Source organism: Silurus aristotelis, assembly GCF_946808225.1.
Source record: "Silurus aristotelis genome assembly, chromosome: 4".
Classification (NCBI taxonomy): Eukaryota; Metazoa; Chordata; class Actinopteri; order Siluriformes; family Siluridae; genus Silurus; species Silurus aristotelis.
This window is the reverse complement of record NC_139577.1, coordinates 9675780-9690184: the sequence shown is the minus strand read 5'-3', so window position 1 is coordinate 9690184 and position 14405 is coordinate 9675780. Positions and strand designations below refer to the sequence as shown.

At 28.6% G+C, this 14405-nt stretch overlaps 1 long non-coding RNA gene across 1 annotated transcript in view; it reads left to right on the top strand.

Moving 5' to 3' along the window:
- LOC310725326 overlaps nt 1-14405 on the top strand; it is a 517016-nt gene that overhangs the window by 200564 nt on the left and 302047 nt on the right. The window lies entirely within an intron of this gene.

The following is a 14405-nucleotide window of genomic DNA, read 5'->3' as shown; positions in this document are numbered from 1 at the left end:
GCACATACAACATGCAATTGACCACATTTTCTTCACGTTTATGATCAAATATTACATATAAAAGCATGTTTTGGCAAAATTATTTCTTCAAATAATGAAATATGATAGTTTTTTTTAAATAAAAAAAACTCAAAATCAAAAATACATCAACTGCTTATGTTTTGTAAAAACTGTAAAACTGTAAAAACTGAAGTAATAAGGTGTAGAAAGTCATGTCATCAAAAATACATCAACTGCTTATGTTTTGTAAAAATATTACATATAAAAGCATGTTTTGGCAAAATTATTTCTTCAAATAATGAAATATAATAGTTTTTTTGAAAATATATAATTTCATATTCATAATAATAATTTGCAGAAAAACAGTAAAAACTGAAGTAATAAAGTGTAGAAAGTCATGTCATCAAAAATACATCAACTGCTTATGTTTTGTAAACTTATGATGACTTATGAGCTTCTGCGTCTCTGCAAATGCGATTCCGCAAGTCTCAGCATTGTAGCTCAAACAGAAAGCGGTTTTTCGAACTAAGACAAATCTGCACATACAACATGCAATTGACCACATTTTCTTCAAGTTTATGATCAAATATTACATATAAAAGCATGTTTTGGCAAAATTATTTATTTAAATAAAGAAATATGATAGTTTTTTTGAAAATATATAATTTCATATTCATAATAATAATTTGCAGAAAAACAGTAAAAACTAAAAATCAAAAATACATCAACTGCTTATGTTTTGTAAAAACTGTAAAACTGTAAAAACTGAAGTAATAAGGTGTAGAAAGTCATGTCATCAAAAATACATCAACTGCTTATGTTTTGTAAAAATGTGTCTGTGCTGTGAAGAATGAGCTTCTGCGACTCTGCAAATGCGATTCCGCAAGTCTCAGCTTTGTAGCTCAAACAGAAAGCGGTTTTTCGAACTAAGGCAAATCTGCACATACAACATGCAATTGACCACATTTTCTTCAAGTTTATGATTAAATATTACATAAAAAAGCATGTTTTGGCAAAAATTTTTCTTCAAATAATGAAATATGATAGTTTTTTTGAAAATATATAATTTCATATTCATAATAATAATTTGCAGAAAAACAGTAAAAACTAAAAATTAAAAATACATCAACTGCTTATGTTTTGTAAAAACTGTAAAACTGTAAAAACTGAAGTAATAAGGTGTAGAAAGTCATAAGTCATCAAAAATACAACTCCTTATTTTTTGTAAAAATGTGTCTGTGCTGTGAAGAATGAGCTTCTGCCACTCTGCAAATGCGATTCCGCAAGTCTCAGCTTCGTAGCTCAAACTAAAGCGGTTTTTCGAACTAAGGCAAATCTGCACATACAACATGCAATTGACCACAATTTTTTCACATGTTTATGATTAGATATTACATATAAAAGCATGTTTTGGCAATATTATTTCTTCAAAAAAAGAAATGATAGTTTTTTGAAAATATATAATTTCATATTCATAAAAATTATTTGCTGAAAACCTATTAAAAAAAACAGTAAAAACTGAAGTAATAAGGTGTAGAAAGTCATGTCATCAAAAATACATCAACTGCTTATGTTTTGTAAAAACGTGTCTGTGCTGTGAAGAATGAGCTTCTGCGACTCTGCAAATGCGATTCCGCAAGTCTCAGCTTTGTAGCTCAAACAGAAAGCGGTTTTTCGAACTAAGGCAAATCTGCACATACAACATGCAATTGACCACATTTTCTTCAGGTTTATGATTAAATATTACATATAAAAGCATGTTTTGGCAAAATTATTTCTTCAAATAATGAAATATGATAGTTTTTTTGAAAATATATAATTTCATATTCATAATAATAATTTGCAGAAAAACAGTAAAAACTGAAGTAATAAAGTGTAGAAAGTCATAAGTCATCAAAAATACATCAACTGCTTATGTTTTGTAAACTTATGATGACTTATGAGCTTCTGCGACTCTGCAAATGCGATTCCGCAAGTCTCAGCTTTGTAGCTCAAACAGAAAGCGGTTTTTCGAACTAAGACAAATCTGCACATACAACATGCAATTGACCACATTTACTTCAAGTTTATGATCAAATATTACATATAAAAGCATGTTTTGGCAAAATTATTTCTTCAAATAATGAAATTTGATAGTTTTTTTTCAAATATATAATTTCACATTCATAATAATAATTTGCAGAAAAACAGTAAAAACTAAAAATCAAAAATACATCAACTGCTTATGTTTTGTAAAAACTGTAAAACTGTAAAAACTGAAGTAATAAGGTGTAGAAAGTCATAAGTCATCAAAAATACATCAACTCCTAATGTTTTGTAAAAATGTGTCTGTGCTGTGAAGAATGAGCTTCTGCGACTCTGCAAATGCGATTCCGCAAGTCTCAGCTTCGTAGCTCAAACTAAAGCGGTTTTTCGAACTAAGGCAAATCTGCACATACAACATGCAATTGACCACAATTTTTTCACATTTTTATGATTAGATATTACATATAAAAGCATGTTTTGGCAATATTATTTCTTCAAAAAAAGAAATGATAGTTTTTTGAAAATATATAATTTCATATTCATAATAATAATTTGCAGAAAAACAGTTAAAACTAAAAATCAAAAATACATCAACTGCTTATGTTTTGTAAAAACTGTAAAACTGTAAAAACTGAAGTAATAAGGTGTAGAAAGTCATAAGTCATCAAAAATACATCAACTCCTAATGTTTTGTAAAAATGTGTCTGTGCTGTGAAGAATGAGCTTCTGCGACTCTGCAAATGCGATTCCGCAAGTCTCAGCTTCGTAGCTCAAACTAAAGCGGTTTTTCGAACTAAGGCAAATCTGCACATACAACATGCAATTGACCACAATTTTTTCACATTTTTATGATTAGATATTACATATAAAAGCATGTTTTGGCAATATTATTTCTTCAAAAAAAGAAATGATAGTTTTTTGAAAATATATAATTTCATATTCATAAAAATTATTTGCTGAAAACCTATAAAAAAAAACAGTAAAAACTGAAGTAATAAGGTGTAGAAAGTCATGTCATCAAAAATACTGCTTATGTTTTGTAAAAACGTGTATGTGCTGTGAAGAATGAGCTTCTGCGACTCTGCAAATGCGATTCCGCAAGTCTCAGCTTTGTAGCTCAAACAGAAAGCGGTTTTTCGAACTAAGGCAAATCTGCACATACAACATGCAATTGACCACATTTTCTTCAAGTTTATGATTAAATATTACATATAAAAGCATGTTTTGGCAAAATTATTTCTTCAAATAATGAAATATGATAGTTTTTTTGAAAATATATAATTTCATATTCATAATAATAATTTGCAGAAAAACACTAAAAACTGAAGTAATAAAGTGTAGAAAGTCATAAGTCATCAAAAATACATCAACTGCTTATGTTTTGTAAACTTATGATGACTTATGAGCTTCTGCGACTCTGCAAATGCGATTCCGCAAGTCTCTGCTTTGTAGCTCAAACAGAAAGCGGTTTTTCGAACTAAGGCAAATCTGCACATACAACATGCAATTGACCACATTTTCTTCAAGTTTATGATTAAATATTACATAAAAAAGCATGTTTTGGCAAAAATTTTTCTTCAAATAATGAAATATGATAGTTTTTTTGAAAATATATAATTTCATATTCATAATAATAATTTGCAGAAAAACAGTAAAAACTAAAAATTAAAAATACATTAACTGCTTATGTTTTGTAAAAACTGTAAAACTGTAAAAACTGAAGTAATAAGGTGTTGAAAGTCATAAGTCATCAAAAATACATCAACTCCTTATGTTTTGTAAAAATGTGTCTGTGCTGTGAAGAATGAGCTTCTGCGACTCTGCAAATGCGATTCCGCAAGTCTCAGCTTCGTAGCTCAAACTAAAGCGGTTTTTCGAACTAAGGCAAATCTGCACATACAACATGCAATTGACCACAATTTTTTCACATTTTTATGATTAGATATTACATATAAAAGCATGTTTTGGCAATATTATTTCTTCAAAAAAAGAAATGATAGTTTTTTGAAAATATATAATTTCATATTCATAAAAATTATTTGCTGAAAACCTATTAAAAAAAACAGTAAAAACTGAAGTAATAAGGTGTAGAAAGTCATGTCATCAAAAATACATCAACTGCTTATGTTTTGTAAAAACGTGTATGTGCTGTGAAGAATGAGCTTCTGCGACTCTGCAAATGCGATTACGCAAGTCTCAGCTTTGTAGCTCAAACAGAAAGCGGTTTGTCGAACTAAGGCAAATCTGCACATACAGCATGCAATTGACCACATTTTCTTCAAGTTTATGATTAAATATTACATATAAAAGCATGTTTTGGCAAAATTATTTCTTCAAATAATGAAATATGATAGTTTTTTTGAAAATATATAATTTCATATTCATAATAATAATTTGCAGAAAAACAGTAAAAACTGAAGTAATAAAGTGTAGAAAGTCATAAGTCATCAAAAATACATCAACTGCTTATGTTTTGTAAACTTATGATGACTTATGAGCTTCTGCGACTCTGCAAATGCGATTCCGCAAGTCTCAGCTTTGTAGCTCAAACAGAAAGCGGTTTTTCGAACTAAGACAAATCTGCACATACAACATGCAATTGACCACATTTTCTTCAAGTTTATGATCAAATATTACATATAAAAGCATGTTTTGGCAAAATTATTTATTTAAATAAAGAAATATGATAGTTTTTTTGAAAATATATAATTTCATATTCATAATAATAATTTGCAGAAAAACAGTAAAAACTAAAAATCAAAAATACATCAACTGCTTATGTTTTGTAAAAACTGTAAAACTGTAAAAACTGAAGTAATAAGGTGTAGAAAGTCATGTCATCAAAAATACATCAACTGCTTATGTTTTGTAAAAATGTGTCGGTGCTGTGAAGAATGAGCTTCTGCGACTCTGCAAATGCGATTCCGCAAGTCTCAGCTTTGTAGCTCAAACAGAAAGCGGTTTTTCGAACTAAGGCAAATCTGCACATACAACATGCAATTGACCACATTTTCTTCAAGTTTATGATTAAATATTACATATAAAAGCATTTTTAGGCAATATTATTTCTTCAAAAAAAGAAATATGATAGTTTTTTTGAAAATATATAATTTCATATTCATAAAAATTATTTGCTGAAAACCTATTAAAAAAAACAGTAAAAACTGAAGTAATAAGGTGTAGAAAGTCATGTCATCAAAAATACATCAACTGCTTATGTTTTGTAAAAATGTGTCTGTGCTGTGAAGAATGAGCTTCTGCGACTCTGCAAATGCGATTCCGCAAGTCTCAGCTTTGTAGCTCAAACAGAAAGCGGTTTTTCGAACTAAGGCAAATCTGCACATACAACATGCAATTGACCACATTTTCTTTACGTTTATGATCAAATATTACATATAAAAGCATGTTTTGGCAAAATTATTTCTTCAAATAATGAAATATGATAGTTTTTTTTAAATAAAAAAAACTCAAAATCAAAAATACATCAACTGCTTATGTTTTGTAAAAACTGTAAAACTGTAAAAACTGAAGTAATAAGGTGTAGAAAGTCATGTCATCAAAAATACATCAACTGCTTATGTTTTGTAAAAATATTACATATAAAAGCATGTTTTGGCAAAATTATTTCTTCAAATAATGAAATATAATAGTTTTTTTGAAAATATATAATTTCATATTCATAATAATAATTTGCAGAAAAACAGTAAAAACTGAAGTAATAAAGTGTAGAAAGTCATGTCATCAAAAATACATCAACTGCTTATGTTTTGTAAACTTATGATGACTTATGAGCTTCTGCGTCTCTGCAAATGCGATTCCGCAAGTCTCAGCTTTGTAGCTCAAACAGAAAGCGGTTTTTCGAACTAAGACAAATCTGCACATACAACATGCAATTGACCACATTTTCTTCAAGTTTATGATCAAATATTACATATAAAAGCATGTTTTGGCAAAATTATTTATTTAAATAAAGAAATATGATAGTTTTTTTGAAAATATATAATTTCATATTCATAATAATAATTTGCAGAAAAACAGTAAAAACTAAAAATCAAAAATACATCAACTGCTTATGTTTTGTAAAAACTGTAAAACTGTAAAAACTGAAGTAATAAGGTGTAGAAAGTCATGTCATCAAAAATACATCAACTGCTTATGTTTTGTAAAAATGTGTCTGTGCTGTGAAGAATGAGCTTCTGCGACTCTGCAAATGCGATTCCGCAAGTCTCAGCTTTGTAGCTCAAACAGAAAGCGGTTTTTCGAACTAAGGCAAATCTGCACATACAACATGCAATTGACCACATTTTCTTCAAGTTTATGATTAAATATTACATAAAAAAGCATGTTTTGGCAAAAATTTTTCTTCAAATAATGAAATATGATAGTTTTTTTGAAAATATATAATTTCATATTCATAATAATAATTTGCAGAAAAACAGTAAAAACTAAAAATTAAAAATACATCAACTGCTTATGTTTTGTAAAAACTGTAAAACTGTAAAAACTGAAGTAATAAGGTGTAGAAAGTCATAAGTCATCAAAAATACAACTCCTTATTTTTTGTAAAAATGTGTCTGTGCTGTGAAGAATGAGCTTCTGCCACTCTGCAAATGCGATTCCGCAAGTCTCAGCTTCGTAGCTCAAACTAAAGCGGTTTTTCGAACTAAGGCAAATCTGCACATACAACATGCAATTGACCACAATTTTTTCACATGTTTATGATTAGATATTACATATAAAAGCATGTTTTGGCAATATTATTTCTTCAAAAAAAGAAATGATAGTTTTTTGAAAATATATAATTTCATATTCATAAAAATTATTTGCTGAAAACCTATTAAAAAAAACAGTAAAACCTGAAGTAATAAGGTGTAGAAAGTCATGTCATCAAAAATACATCAACTGCTTATGTTTTGTAAAAACGTGTCTGTGCTGTGAAGAATGAGCTTCTGCGACTCTGCAAATGCGATTCCGCAAGTCTCAGCTTTGTAGCTCAAACAGAAAGCGGTTTGTCGAACTAAGGCAAATCTGCACATACAGCATGCAATTGACCACATTTTCTTCAAGTTTATGATTAAATATTACATATAAAAGCATGTTTTGGCAAAATTATTTCTTCAAATAATGAAATATGATAGTTTTTTTGAAAATATATAATTTCATATTCATAATAATAATTTGCAGAAAAACAGTAAAAACTGAAGTAATAAAGTGTAGAAAGTCATAAGTCATCAAAAATACATCAACTGCTTATGTTTTGTAAACTTATGATGACTTATGAGCTTCTGCGACTCTGCAAATGCGATTCCGCAAGTCTCAGCTTTGTAGCTCAAACAGAAAGCGGTTTTTCGAACTAAGACAAATCTGCACATACAACATGCAATTGACCACATTTTCTTCAAGTTTATGATCAAATATTACATATAAAAGCATGTTTTGGCAAAATTATTTATTTAAATAAAGAAATATGATAGTTTTTTTGAAAATATATAATTTCATATTCATAATAATAATTTGCAGAAAAACAGTAAAAACTAAAAATCAAAAATACATCAACTGCTTATGTTTTGTAAAAACTGTAAAACTGTAAAAACTGAAGTAATAAGGTGTAGAAAGTCATGTCATCAAAAATACATCAACTGCTTATGTTTTGTAAAAATGTGTCGGTGCTGTGAAGAATGAGCTTCTGCGACTCTGCAAATGCGATTCCGCAAGTCTCAGCTTTGTAGCTCAAACAGAAAGCGGTTTTTCGAACTAAGGCAAATCTGCACATACAACATGCAATTGACCACATTTTCTTCAAGTTTATGATTAAATATTACATATAAAAGCATTTTTAGGCAATATTATTTCTTCAAAAAAAGAAATATGATAGTTTTTTTGAAAATATATAATTTCATATTCATAAAAATTATTTGCTGAAAACCTATTAAAAAAAACAGTAAAAACTGAAGTAATAAGGTGTAGAAAGTCATGTCATCAAAAATACATCAACTGCTTATGTTTTGTAAAAATGTGTCTGTGCTGTGAAGAATGAGCTTCTGCGACTCTGCAAATGCGATTCCGCAAGTCTCAGCTTTGTAGCTCAAACAGAAAGCGGTTTTTCGAACTAAGGCAAATCTGCACATACAACATGCAATTGACCACATTTTCTTCAGGTTTATGATTAAATATTACATATAAAAGCATGTTTTGGCAAAATTATTTCTTCAAATAATGAAATATGATAGTTTTTTTGAAAATATATAATTTCATATTCATAATAATAATTTGCAGAAAAACAGTAAAAACTGAAGTAATAAAGTGTAGAAAGTCATAAGTCATCAAAAATACATCAACTGCTTATGTTTTGTAAACTTATGATGACTTATGAGCTTCTGCGACTCTGCAAATGCGATTCCGCAAGTCTCAGCTTTGTAGCTCAAACAGAAAGCGGTTTTTCGAACTAAGACAAATCTGCACATACAACATGCAATTGACCACATTTACTTCAAGTTTATGATCAAATATTACATATAAAAGCATGTTTTGGCAAAATTATTTCTTCAAATAATGAAATTTGATAGTTTTTTTTCAAATATATAATTTCACATTCATAATAATAATTTGCAGAAAAACAGTAAAAACTAAAAATCAAAAATACATCAACTGCTTATGTTTTGTAAAAACTGTAAAACTGTAAAAACTGAAGTAATAAGGTGTAGAAAGTCATAAGTCATCAAAAATACATCAACTCCTAATGTTTTGTAAAAATGTGTCTGTGCTGTGAAGAATGAGCTTCTGCGACTCTGCAAATGCGATTCCGCAAGTCTCAGCTTCGTAGCTCAAACTAAAGCGGTTTTTCGAACTAAGGCAAATCTGCACATACAACATGCAATTGACCACAATTTTTTCACATTTTTATGATTAGATATTACATATAAAAGCATGTTTTGGCAATATTATTTCTTCAAAAAAAGAAATGATAGTTTTTTGAAAATATATAATTTCATATTCATAATAATAATTTGCAGAAAAACAGTAAAAACTAAAAATCAAAAATACATCAACTGCTTATGTTTTGTAAAAACTGTAAAACTGTAAAAACTGAAGTAATAAGGTGTAGAAAGTCATAAGTCATCAAAAATACATCAACTCCTAATGTTTTGTAAAAATGTGTCTGTGCTGTGAAGAATGAGCTTCTGCGACTCTGCAAATGCGATTCCGCAAGTCTCAGCTTCGTAGCTCAAACTAAAGCGGTTTTTCGAACTAAGGCAAATCTGCACATACAACATGCAATTGACCACAATTTTTTCACATTTTTATGATTAGATATTACATATAAAAGCATGTTTTGGCAATATTATTTCTTCAAAAAAAGAAATGATAGTTTTTTGAAAATATATAATTTCATATTCATAAAAATTATTTGCTGAAAACCTATAAAAAAAAACAGTAAAAACTGAAGTAATAAGGTGTAGAAAGTCATGTCATCAAAAATACTGCTTATGTTTTGTAAAAACGTGTATGTGCTGTGAAGAATGAGCTTCTGCGACTCTGCAAATGCGATTCCGCAAGTCTCAGCTTTGTAGCTCAAACAGAAAGCGGTTTTTCGAACTAAGGCAAATCTGCACATACAACATGCAATTGACCACATTTTCTTCAAGTTTATGATTAAATATTACATATAAAAGCATGTTTTGGCAAAATTATTTCTTCAAATAATGAAATATGATAGTTTTTTTGAAAATATATAATTTCATATTCATAATAATAATTTGCAGAAAAACACTAAAAACTGAAGTAATAAAGTGTAGAAAGTCATAAGTCATCAAAAATACATCAACTGCTTATGTTTTGTAAACTTATGATGACTTATGAGCTTCTGCGACTCTGCAAATGCGATTCCGCAAGTCTCTGCTTTGTAGCTCAAACAGAAAGCGGTTTTTCGAACTAAGGCAAATCTGCACATACAACATGCAATTGACCACATTTTCTTCAAGTTTATGATTAAATATTACATAAAAAAGCATGTTTTGGCAAAAATTTTTCTTCAAATAATGAAATATGATAGTTTTTTTGAAAATATATAATTTCATATTCATAATAATAATTTGCAGAAAAACAGTAAAAACTAAAAATTAAAAATACATTAACTGCTTATGTTTTGTAAAAACTGTAAAACTGTAAAAACTGAAGTAATAAGGTGTTGAAAGTCATAAGTCATCAAAAATACATCAACTCCTTATGTTTTGTAAAAATGTGTCTGTGCTGTGAAGAATGAGCTTCTGCGACTCTGCAAATGCGATTCCGCAAGTCTCAGCTTCGTAGCTCAAACTAAAGCGGTTTTTCGAACTAAGGCAAATCTGCACATACAACATGCAATTGACCACAATTTTTTCACATTTTTATGATTAGATATTACATATAAAAGCATGTTTTGGCAATATTATTTCTTCAAAAAAAGAAATGATAGTTTTTTGAAAATATATAATTTCATATTCATAAAAATTATTTGCTGAAAACCTATTAAAAAAAACAGTAAAAACTGAAGTAATAAGGTGTAGAAAGTCATGTCATCAAAAATACATCAACTGCTTATGTTTTGTAAAAACGTGTCTGTGCTGTGAAGAATGAGCTTCTGCGACTCTGCAAATGCGATTCCGCAAGTCTCAGCTTTGTAGCTCAAACAGAAAGCGGTTTTTCGAACTAAGGCAAATCTGCACATACAACATGCAATTGACCACATTTTCTTCAGGTTTATGATTAAATATTACATATAAAAACATGTTTTGGCAAAATTATTTCTTCAAATAATGAAATATGATAGTTTTTTTGAAAATATATAATTTCATATTCATAATAATAATTTGCAGAAAAACAGTAAAAACTGAAGTAATAAAGTGTAGAAAGTCATAAGTCATCAAAAATACATCAACTGCTTATGTTTTGTAAACTTATGATGACTTATGAGCTTCTGCGACTCTGCAAATGCGATTCCGCAAGTCTCAGCTTTGTAGCTCAAACAGAAAGCGGTTTTTCGAACTAAGACAAATCTGCACATACAACATGCAATTGACCACATTTTCTTCAAGTTTATGATCAAATATTACATATAAAAGCATGTTTTGGCAAAATTATTTATTTAAATAAAGAAATATGATAGTTTTTTTGAAAATATATAATTTCATATTCATAATAATAATTTGCAGAAAAACAGTAAAAACTAAAAATCAAAAATACATCAACTGCTTATGTTTTGTAAAAACGTGTATGTGCTGTGAAGAATGAGCTTCTGCGACTCTGCAAATGCGATTACGCAAGTCTCAGCTTTGTAGCTCAAACAGAAAGCGGTTTGTCGAACTAAGGCAAATCTGCACATACAGCATGCAATTGACCACATTTTCTTCAAGTTTATGATTAAATATTACATATAAAAGCATGTTTTGGCAAAATTATTTCTTCAAATAATGAAATATGATAGTTTTTTTGAAAATATATAATTTCATATTCATAATAATAATTTGCAGAAAAACAGTAAAAACTGAAGTAATAAAGTGTAGAAAGTCATAAGTCATCAAAAATACATCAACTGCTTATGTTTTGTAAACTTATGATGACTTATGAGCTTCTGCGACTCTGCAAATGCGATTCCGCAAGTCTCAGCTTTGTAGCTCAAACAGAAAGCGGTTTTTCGAACTAAGACAAATCTGCACATACAACATGCAATTGACCACATTTTCTTCAAGTTTATGATCAAATATTACATATAAAAGCATGTTTTGGCAAAATTATTTATTTAAATAAAGAAATATGATAGTTTTTTTGAAAATATATAATTTCATATTCATAATAATAATTTGCAGAAAAACAGTAAAAACTAAAAATCAAAAATACATCAACTGCTTATGTTTTGTAAAAACTGTAAAACTGTAAAAACTGAAGTAATAAGGTGTAGAAAGTCATGTCATCAAAAATACATCAACTGCTTATGTTTTGTAAAAATGTGTCGGTGCTGTGAAGAATGAGCTTCTGCGACTCTGCAAATGCGATTCCGCAAGTCTCAGCTTTGTAGCTCAAACAGAAAGCGGTTTTTCGAACTAAGGCAAATCTGCACATACAACATGCAATTGACCACATTTTCTTCAAGTTTATGATTAAATATTACATATAAAAGCATTTTTAGGCAATATTATTTCTTCAAAAAAAGAAATATGATAGTTTTTTTGAAAATATATAATTTCATATTCATAAAAATTATTTGCTGAAAACCTATTAAAAAAAACAGTAAAAACTGAAGTAATAAGGTGTAGAAAGTCATGTCATCAAAAATACATCAACTGCTTATGTTTTGTAAAAATGTGTCTGTGCTGTGAAGAATGAGCTTCTGCGACTCTGCAAATGCGATTCCGCAAGTCTCAGCTTTGTAGCTCAAACAGAAAGCGGTTTTTCGAACTAAGGCAAATCTGCACATACAACATGCAATTGACCACATTTTCTTTACGTTTATGATCAAATATTACATATAAAAGCATGTTTTGGCAAAATTATTTCTTCAAATAATGAAATATGATAGTTTTTTTTAAATAAAAAAAACTCAAAATCAAAAATACATCAACTGCTTATGTTTTGTAAAAACTGTAAAACTGTAAAAACTGAAGTAATAAGGTGTAGAAAGTCATGTCATCAAAAATACATCAACTGCTTATGTTTTGTAAAAATATTACATATAAAAGCATGTTTTGGCAAAATTATTTCTTCAAATAATGAAATATAATAGTTTTTTTGAAAATATATAATTTCATATTCATAATAATAATTTGCAGAAAAACAGTAAAAACTGAAGTAATAAAGTGTAGAAAGTCATGTCATCAAAAATACATCAACTGCTTATGTTTTGTAAACTTATGATGACTTATGAGCTTCTGCGTCTCTGCAAATGCGATTCCGCAAGTCTCAGCTTTGTAGCTCAAACAGAAAGCGGTTTTTCGAACTAAGACAAATCTGCACATACAACATGCAATTGACCACATTTTCTTCAAGTTTATGATCAAATATTACATATAAAAGCATGTTTTGGCAAAATTATTTATTTAAATAAAGAAATATGATAGTTTTTTTGAAAATATATAATTTCATATTCATAATAATAATTTGCAGAAAAACAGTAAAAACTAAAAATCAAAAATACATCAACTGCTTATGTTTTGTAAAAACTGTAAAACTGTAAAAACTGAAGTAATAAGGTGTAGAAAGTCATGTCATCAAAAATACATCAACTGCTTATGTTTTGTAAAAATGTGTCTGTGCTGTGAAGAATGAGCTTCTGCGACTCTGCAAATGCGATTCCGCAAGTCTCAGCTTTGTAGCTCAAACAGAAAGCGGTTTTTCGAACTAAGGCAAATCTGCACATACAACATGCAATTGACCACATTTTCTTCAAGTTTATGATTAAATATTACATAAAAAAGCATGTTTTGGCAAAAATTTTTCTTCAAATAATGAAATATGATAGTTTTTTTGAAAATATATAATTTCATATTCATAATAATAATTTGCAGAAAAACAGTAAAAACTAAAAATTAAAAATACATCAACTGCTTATGTTTTGTAAAAACTGTAAAACTGTAAAAACTGAAGTAATAAGGTGTAGAAAGTCATAAGTCATCAAAAATACAACTCCTTATTTTTTGTAAAAATGTGTCTGTGCTGTGAAGAATGAGCTTCTGCCACTCTGCAAATGCGATTCCGCAAGTCTCAGCTTCGTAGCTCAAACTAAAGCGGTTTTTCGAACTAAGGCAAATCTGCACATACAACATGCAATTGACCACAATTTTTTCACATGTTTATGATTAGATATTACATATAAAAGCATGTTTTGGCAATATTATTTCTTCAAAAAAAGAAATGATAGTTTTTTGAAAATATATAATTTCATATTCATAAAAATTATTTGCTGAAAACCTATTAAAAAAAACAGTAAAACCTGAAGTAATAAGGTGTAGAAAGTCATGTCATCAAAAATACATCAACTGCTTATGTTTTGTAAAAACGTGTCTGTGCTGTGAAGAATGAGCTTCTGCGACTCTGCAAATGCGATTCCGCAAGTCTCAGCTTTGTAGCTCAAACAGAAAGCGGTTTTTCGAACTAAGACAAATCTGCACATACAACATGCAATTGACCACATTTTCTTCAAGTTTATGATCAAATATTACATATAAAAGCATGTTTTGGCAAAATTATTTATTTAAATAAAGAAATATGATAGTTTTTTTGAAAATATATAATTTCATATTCATAATAATAATTTGCAGAAAAACAGTAAAAACTAAAAATCAAAAATACATCAACTGCTTATGTTTTGTAAAAACTGTAAAACTGTAAAAACTGAAGTAATAAGG